This window comes from Camelina sativa, chromosome 2, assembly GCF_000633955.1.
Source record: "Camelina sativa cultivar DH55 chromosome 2, Cs, whole genome shotgun sequence".
NCBI classification, from domain to species: domain Eukaryota; kingdom Viridiplantae; phylum Streptophyta; class Magnoliopsida; order Brassicales; family Brassicaceae; genus Camelina; species Camelina sativa.
In genome coordinates, this window is record NC_025686.1 from 7,000,415 (window position 1) to 7,009,723 (window position 9,309).

General features: G+C 40.4%; 2 long non-coding RNA genes across 2 annotated transcripts; both read left to right on the top strand.

The window, feature by feature from the left end:
• LOC104719133 lies at nt 7,948–8,532 on the top strand. The gene is made up of 3 exons (XR_756522.1): nt 7,948–7,969; nt 8,051–8,405; nt 8,487–8,532. It is a non-coding gene; the product is annotated as an uncharacterized LOC104719133 (long non-coding RNA).
• LOC104719137 lies at nt 8,547–9,208 on the top strand. The gene is made up of 3 exons (XR_756523.2): nt 8,547–8,663; nt 8,747–8,846; nt 8,931–9,208. It is a non-coding gene; the product is annotated as an uncharacterized LOC104719137 (long non-coding RNA).

The following is a 9,309-nucleotide window of genomic DNA, read 5'->3' on the forward strand; positions in this document are numbered from 1 at the left end:
GAGATATTATCTCTTCTTACTTCATTTAGAACCTAGTTACATCCTAATTATAGTCATATACAAGAAAAATATAGTAAGAACAAGTTTATTTTGAGAATGAGTCCCGATACTTATTTATAGAAATCATGTCCGTCGGGAATCCGTCGATATGCCGTCGAAACACGGTCGGCCATTCTTGACGTTCAAACGGCTAAAACAACGGTAACAAAATGGTAACAAAAGACCAATGGATCACCGACAACTTTCGACGACTATAATAACGGTAACAAATGACCAATGGAATACCGACGGAGTTTTGACGGAAGTGTCTGACAGACATAGTCTGTCAGGATTCCGTCGGGATTTGGTCCAGAATTCCCAACGGAACAATTTCCGTCGGTAATTCCCGACGGATTACCAACAGATTACAACGGTTCTATTTTCGTCGTAAATCAGTCGAGAACCCATCAGAAATAGCCAACGGGATATTGTCCGTCGGGAATTCCGTCGGAAATCGCATTGTTTTCTTGTAGTGAGATGCGATGCACAATTACATATATTGAAAGTGACATCTCCTTAATCACACATGTGACTCTTCCTTAGTCTTCCCACTTGCACAATCTTGTCAACGGCTAGATGAAGAAGATTCTCGAAGACTTGTGACCGTTGGAGGCTGGTCTTCATGGGTTGGACTCGCAAAGCCTCCAAATAGTACGGACGGCCCAATGTGGTGGTTGTACGGTCGTACGGACGTACGGACAGTGGTGTGTGGTTTCATACTCCCCCTCAAGCTTGTTCATGAGCATTGATCAAGCTTGGACTCATGCACACCCACCTCATTAAAAACCTTAGTATAGAAAACCACTTGGGAAAAACTATACTCAAGGGAAAAAGAGTGTAGGTGTCATGTGAAGACAATCTTGGCCGAGTGAAGTCTTTGAGGTCAAGTTTGGAGTGAATGTACTCACACACTTGTGGACTGGCTGCCTTGGTGAAAACATCGGCCAACTGCTCGGAGCTTTTGGTGTGACATGGTAGAACAACTCCAAGTTTGATTTGTTCTCAAACCTTGTGATAATCAACTTCAATATGTTTGGTCCCTCATCGAACACCGAGTTAGTTGCAATGTGAATAGCGGCTTCACTGTCGCAATGCATGGTGATAGGATTAGGTGACTCGATTCCAAGATCCTTGAGGAGTGCCTTGAGCCACATCAACTCGGTTGTGAGTTTTCTTATGGCCCTATACTCCGATTCTGCACTTGATAGTGATACCACCTTTAGTTTCTTGCTCTTCCATGTGATTAGGTTGCCACCTAGGAATGTGCAGTATCTAGTAGTAGAGCGACGGTCTCCATGATCTCCGGCGTAATCAACATCGCAATACCCTACTAGTTTAGTGCTTTCATTTCAACCCATCCAAATGCCTTGCCCCGGCGAGCCCTTGAGATATTTGAGGATTCGGTTCACCATGTTCCAATGGTGCACGGTTGGGTTTTGCATGTGTTGGCTCACCTGATTAACAGCAAAACAAATGTCAGGTCTTGTAATAGTAAGATATATGAGCTTACCTACTAGCCGCCGGTATTGCTTGACATCGTGAAATGGAGCTGCATCAAGCTCCCCCTTTCCTCCAGCTTTATAGTTTTCCTCAAGAGGTGTTGATACAGCTTTTGAACCTAGTTTACTTGCTTCACTCAATAAATCAAGAGCATATTTCCTTTGTGATAGAAACAAACCTTCATCTGACCTATATACCTCTATCCCAAGGAAATATTTAAGTTCTCCAAGATCCTTAATATCAAAAACTGACTTTAGATAGGTTTTAGTGTTTTGAATACCTACCTTGTCACTTCCAATTATGATGATATCATCAACATATACTAGAATGACTACAATACCTTTATCACTTGGCAAAGTGAATAGAGTGTGATCAGCCTCTGATTTGCGAAATCCTTTCTCAAGCAATGTGGTACTTAACTTATGGTACCAAGCCCTTGGAGACTGTTTTAGACCATATATCGCTTTGTTCAGTTTCAATACCTTTCCCGGTCCAATGATGTCTTCTAAACCTGGTGGCGGTCGCATGTAAACTTCGTCTTCAAGTTCTCCTTGCAAAAACACATTCTTAACGTCCATTTTCCACAATTCCCAGTCTAGGTTGGTTGCAAGTGAAAGAACTACTCGAACAGTATGAAGCTTGGCCTAAGGTGCAAACGTATCAAGGTAGTCCTCCCCATACATTTGTGTGAATCCCCTTGCAACTAGTCTTGCTTTATAGCGTTCAATCTCCCCATCACTCTTGTACTTGATAGTAAATATCCATCTTGATGTCACAGCCTTCTTCCCTTTGGGTAAGTCAGCCTCATCCCAAGTATGATTCTCCTCCATGGCTGTCTTCTCGGCCTTTACAGCATCACGCCATTCTTTGTGATTCTTGGCTTCTTCATAGTTTTTGGGAATCCAATGAGCATCAATCTGGCCAAGAAACACTTGATGTTTCAAAGGAAAGTGAGCAAGAGTGCAAACAGCTTGAATCGGATGAGCTACGGCTACATTGTTGTAGTAGACTCGAGTGTTCCGCCAGTTAGAGGGATCAAACTTGAGACGTTCACTCCTTCTAAGTGGTATAATTTCTTGTGGACTTTCCTCATCATTGTTGTCTTATTCGGTGGGTACATAGTCTTCATCTCCAGAAGCATTGTCAACTAGTACTGAATTTAAACCATTTTCATCATCGGACTGCTCATCAAGTTCCGGCGAGTTGTCAAGAGTTGGCGTTGGTGATGCATTGACTATAGGAGTTGGAGTGGTCACGCCCATCGTGTGAGTGTCATTGTCAACGCCGAGTCCCTCAAGAAGAACACGAAGATTGTTGGCCCGGTCAGACGGTGATGTGGACAAGTCTTTAAGACTTTCCCAGTTCTTTTCCTCGTAGAATCCTTTAGACTCCACAAACTTTACATCACGAGATACGAAGACACTTCAAGTCTGGCTCATAGCACTTGTAGCCTTTTTGTGTAGTAGAGTATCCAATAAACATGCTTTTAACACTTTTGGCATCAAGTTTGTCTCGCTGTTCTCCTGGTTTCAACACATAACAAACACAGCCAAATACCCGTAAATGATCAAATGAGGGTTTTGCTTTGTTTAATACCTCAAATGGTGAAATATCTTGAAGAATTTTTGTTGGTGTCTGATTTATGAGATAGCAGGCCACAAGAACAGCATCTACCCAAAACTTCTTTGGGACATTTGTGTGAAACATCATGGACCTTGCTACTTCCATGAGATGCCTATTCTTCCTCTCAGCTACACCATTTTGTTGTGGTGTGTAGGGACAGCTTGTTTGGTGGATAATTCCATGGTTTGATAGATATTGTTTGAAGGCATGACTTGTGTACTCCCCACCATTATCTGATCTCAAAATTTTAATCTTTGCATTATAATGGTTAGTCACATATTTTTGAAAATTAGTGAAAGCCTCAAGAACTCTATCGTTAGAGGGAAGTAAAATTAACCAAGTATATTTTGATTTTTCATCAATAAAACTAACAAAATATTTTTGATTATCTCTAGACATGCAAGGAGATGTCCAAACATCTGAATGAACTAAATCAAAACAATTCTCATAAATAGTTATAGATTTAGGAAAAACAGCCTTGCAATGTTTACCAAGAATACAAGCCTCACACTCATCATTTTTAAAAGAAATATTAGGAAACACCAATGTTAAAGCTCGAGTGTGAGGGTGTCCTAATCTAGCATGCGAAATGTAATCATTAGCTTTAACAACAACCGAATTAAAACAAGATGCAGAAGAAGAAGATAGGTTCAAGTCCTCAAGCACATAGAGATCATCCTTAGAACCTCCTTGGCCAAGAACTTTACTTGTCTCAATATCCTGAAAATGAACCTTGTTAGGACCAAATATTGCATAGCAATTTAAATCAGTGGTAGCTTTCTTAACTGATAGCAAGTTAGATGTGAAATTTGGCATATAAAAGGCTTTAGTTACTTTATCAGATAATTTCAAATTCCCAATGCCTTTAACCGATACCTTCTCACCATTAGCTATGATAACATTTCCATTAGCAGGTTTAATTTCACTAATTAATTTAGGGTCACTAATCATGTGATGAGATGCACCAGAATAAACAATAAGAGGTTTAAATTGGTTTAAAGCAAGAAAGGATTTACCGGAGGCCTCCTTGAGAGCTTTGATGAGTGCATCAAGGTCTGATTTCCTCACCAGCTCGGAGGAGGCAGCTAGTGCAGTTCCATTCCCTCCGGTAGCTTGTTGGTTTGGTTCGGGAGTGGGTGTTTCTCCCACTATAGTTGCTTGATGAGCTCTCGGTGGTCCTCCACGGCTTGGTCCTCCACGGTTGATACGAAGGTGTGGGTGAAGGATCCATCAACGAATCTTGAAGTGGCCAACCTTCTTGCAATGATCACATACCGGTGGGTTTTTGTCATCCGGTTTGTAGTAGCCTCTGTTTGCGGAGGCTATCTCCACTTTGTTGGCGGTCACTAGCTCCCCTTTGCCGCCAAATAGCCCCATGGAGCCATGTTCCTTTTGGATTTGGTTGCATACGTCGTCAAGGCTCGGGAGCTTGTCTGACCGCAAGATATGTTTGATGATGTTGTTGTAGGAAGGGTTTAAGGTCAAGAGTAGGCCAAATACCTTATCTTGTTCACGCCTCTCGTTTAAAATGGTCGGATCTATTGTCGCCGGTCTAAGCATCTCCAGTTCAGCCCAAAAGGACCTAAACTTTCTAAAGTGCTTGGTGAACTCCATATCTTCTTGGTTGAGATTGTTAATGGCTCTTTTAATCTCAAAGATTTGGTTAACATTGGTAACATTTCCAAAAACATTTTTGAGAGTGTCCCATAAATCCTTTGCAGTTTCGCAATAGGAGTAAGCTTCAAGGATTGGAGCATCAAGAGAGTTTTGAATGATGGCTAGAACTCCTTGATCTTCTTGAAACCACTTGTTTCTTTCATCCGCGGCAAGATCCTTGCCGTCTTTGGTGGTTTCACCACTTGGAGCTTCGCTCGTTTCAACATGGGACCAAAGTCCTCGGCCACATAGGGCTGTTTTCGTGGTCCTTGCCCACAGTAAGTAGTTCTCTCCTTTGAGAGTAACCGGAACAATCATGGTTTTGACACTTTCCATGACAAAGTAACCGTTGGGTAAAGCTATTGTCCAACGGATAACACTACAAGAAAACATGCCATTTGTGACTACCATTTGTGACTGATTGTTTAGTCGCAAATATTTGCGACGGTTTTGCGACTATTTTAATACCGATTAACGACCATACAAAATACGGAAGTAAAACCGTCACAAATTTACGACGAAACAGTACAGTCACAAAAACGTCTCACCTTTGCGACCAAATACATACTCTTTTGTAACTGATGTTATTTCGTTGCAAAACAAGATGCATTTTGTGACTACTTTGCAACTGCAATTTTGGTACGTGAGTGCCGTCGCAAATAAGTCGCAAAATAGAGACTTATTTGCAACGACTTTTTGGAGTATCATTTAGTAGCAAAGTCGTCGCTGCATGTCGGCAAAAAACGTTGAGAATGTGGAAGATATTGTACTCAACTTTTGCGACTACATTGAAAACAATCGCAAAAGAGTCGCACCATGTCGGCAAAAAACGTGCTTAAAGTGTGTTAGGTGAACTGAAATTTTGTGACTCTTTCTATAATAGTCGCAAAACAGTGGCAAAATTTCTCTTATATATATGCCACCACTTCTTCTTTCATTTACATCGACTCTAAAGAGAAAGAAACAAAAAAAAAAACGTGAGAAAGAAAAAAAAAATCTAGAGGAAGAAAAAAAGAGAGAGAAAAAAAAAATAATAATAATGTGGAACAATCCTTCAAGAGCATGGATGTACAATCGGATCGATCCGTTCACTAATCATATCTCATCGGATTATTCGGCGGGTGTGGAAGAGTTCATCGATTTTGCCTGTAGCCATGCACAAAATAGCAGAGGTAGGTTTTACTGCCCTTGTGTAGTATGTCACAATTCGAAGTCTTTGAAAGCTGCCTCTGTTTCGAATCATTTGCTAAGTAGGGGGTTTATGCCTAACTATTATGTATGGTATGAACATGGTGAAGATTATGATGTTGTTGGGGAGGGAACTAGTAGTCATTATGCTAAAATACAGATTATGCTAGTGCTAGTGCTAGTGCACCAATAGGATTTGATGGGGAGAATATATATGCTGGGATGGTGAATGATGCATTTCATGGTTCTGTACCATATAACGAGTATCATGAACATGAAAGTGGAAATGATCATGTTCATGAACAACCCACCCAAGAAGCAAAACGGTTTTATGATATGCTAGCTGCTGCAAACACGCCACTGTATGATGGATGTCGGGAAGGGCAGTCGCAGTTATCGTTGGCAGCTCGGTTCATGAACAATAAGGTCGACTACAATTTGTCTGAAAATTGTATGGATTCATGGACAGGACTGTTTACGGAGTATTTACCAGAGGGTAATCAGGCAAGCGGTTCATACTATGAGACGGAGACTTTGATGCGAAAGCTAGGATTACCGTGTCGTACATATGATGTATGTATAGATAACTGTATGCTCTTTTGGAAAGATGATGAGAAGTTGGAGCATTGCAAGTTCTGCGGTAAACAAAGGTATAAGGCTAGTGAAGGAAGAACAAGAATACCGTTCAGTAAGATGTGGTATTTACCGATTGCGGAAAGACTGAAGAGAATGTACCAATCTGAGAAGACTGCAGCTTTTATGAGATGACACGCTGAGCACATCTCTGAGGAGGGATTAATGTATCATCCTTCAGATGCGGCTGAGTGGAAGAATTTTCAGCAATTGCATCCCTCATTTGCAGCAGAACCGCGCAATGTTTATCTTGGATTATGTACAGATGGTTTCAATCCTTTTGGGATGTCGAAACACCATTCATTATGGCCAGTGATATTGACTCCATACAACTTGCCTCATGGGATGTGCATGAACACAGAGTATTTGTTTCTGACGATTTTGAATTCAGGACCGAATCATCCACGAGCTAGTCTTGAGGTTTTTCTCTAACCATTGGTCGATGAGTTAACAGAGTTATGGTATAATGGAGTGGAGGCATATGATGTGTCCTTAGATCAAAATTTCAACCTTAAAGCTGTCCTTTTGTGGACTATCAGCGATTTCCCAGCATATGGCATGTTGTCAGGATGGACAACACACGGAAGATTAGCTTGTCCAATTTGTATGGACGATACAAATGCATTTCAATTGCCAGCTGGTAGGAAGACATGTTGGTTTGATTGCCATAGGAGATTTCTTCCTGCTAATCATCCAATGCGAAAGGATAAAAAACACTTTCTCAAAGGCAAACACGCAGTGAACGACTATCCACCGCAATATTTGACGGGTGAACAGGTCTTACATGAGCGTATAAGAAATGCCGAGCCGCCAAAGACTTCTGACTGCGGAGGAAATGGGCATGAAAATAAAGTGGATGGTTATGGAAGTTGGCATAATTGGCACAAAGAAAGCATCTTGTGGAAGCTCCCGTATTGGACCGATCTTAACTTACGACACAATCTTGATGTGATGCATATTGAGAAAAATATTCTCGATAATCTCATGTACACTGTTATGAATGTGAAAGACAGATCAAAAGACAATGTGAGGTCCCGATTGGATGTTGCAAGATTTTGTGATCGAAGTCAATTGCATGTTGATGCTGGTGGGAGAGATCCTTTTCCTATTTGGAGATTGAGTGCGAAAGGGAAAAAAAGCCTACTTCAATGGGTCAAAGAAGATGTTAAATTTCCAGATGGGTATGTAGCTGATTTAGCTAGTTGTGCAGACATCAAGGATGGAAAGTTTTCAGGAATGAAAAGCCATGATTGCCATGTCTTTATGGAACGATTGCTTCCATTTGTGTTTGCAGAGTTGTTACCACATGACGTCCATCTTGCAATATCAGGTAAAAATTTGATATCTATATATAGCAATTTAATTTTATATATATGTCAAATTAATTAATGATTTTATTTATATATTGTAGGGATTGGATCATTTTTCCGTGACTTATGCAGTCGATCATTGGAGATAAGTCATGTCCAAGTCCTGAAAGCGAATATTGTGATGATTTTGTGCAATTTGGAGAAAATATTCCCACCTTCGTTCTTTGATGTCATGGAGCACCTTCCTGTACATCTACCATACGAAGCCGAACTTGGTGGTCCAGTCCAGTATAGGTGGATGTATCCCTTCGAAAGGTTTTTCAAACGCTTGAAAGGGAAGGCGAAGAACAAAAGATATCCAGCGGGATCAATCGTTCAATCATATATTAATGATGAGATATCATACTTCTCAGAACACTACTTTGCTTCAACCATTTCTACAGCTAGTAGAAGGAGGTATTTCATACTTACATTATAATATATAATGGTCTTTTAAATTAACATGTAAGGCTACTTAAAGTTTTAAATATTTTTCAGGTCATTGCGATATGATGCGGGTGAGGTTCCTGTATATCTAGTACCCCTACCAGATATATTCACTCAAATCGGTCGTCCTAGTGGCCAAGTTACAGAGTTTTGGCTGTCTGATAAAGATCAAAAATGCGCACATGCATATGTATTGCGGAATTGTGATTACTTTCGTCCCCTAGAGAGGTATATGTTTCAGATTATTTTTATAGCAATTTCTCTTCAATATATTTATGGATTAATTGTCTTCTATATGTTGGGAAAAACAGTGTGTTGGACGATCAAATTCGGTATGAATATCCAGAACTCACTGATGATGAAGTCACATCGAAAAGAGATGAAGATTTTAGCGATTGGGTTTGCCAATATGTAAGTATATGTAAATAGTTTAATATAAAAAATATTTTAATGAATGGGTTCACTTCCGACAATTTATATTTATTTCTTCTCTAGGTGTCTACAATGAAACATATCCAAAGTTTTCCTCCATGGGTTCATGAATTGGTTGATGGTCCAGAAAACAAAGTCAAGTCGTGGCCCATGTATTTTACCAGAGGTTACATGTTTCACACGCGTGAACACGGGCAGACGAAAAAGACAATGAATTATGGGGTATGTGTCCGAGGGCAAAATTATTCTGAAGCATCTATGGAGGATGATTTTTTTGGGACCGTTGAAAACATAATCGAGCTCGAGTATCCTGGCATTATTAACCTAAAGATAACACTTTTCTACTGTGACTGGTTTGACCCAACGGTTGGCAAAGGTATCCGCATGACAAATGGAGGCATCGTAGACGTGCTTCCGTCAAGAAAATACCGAAATTACGAAC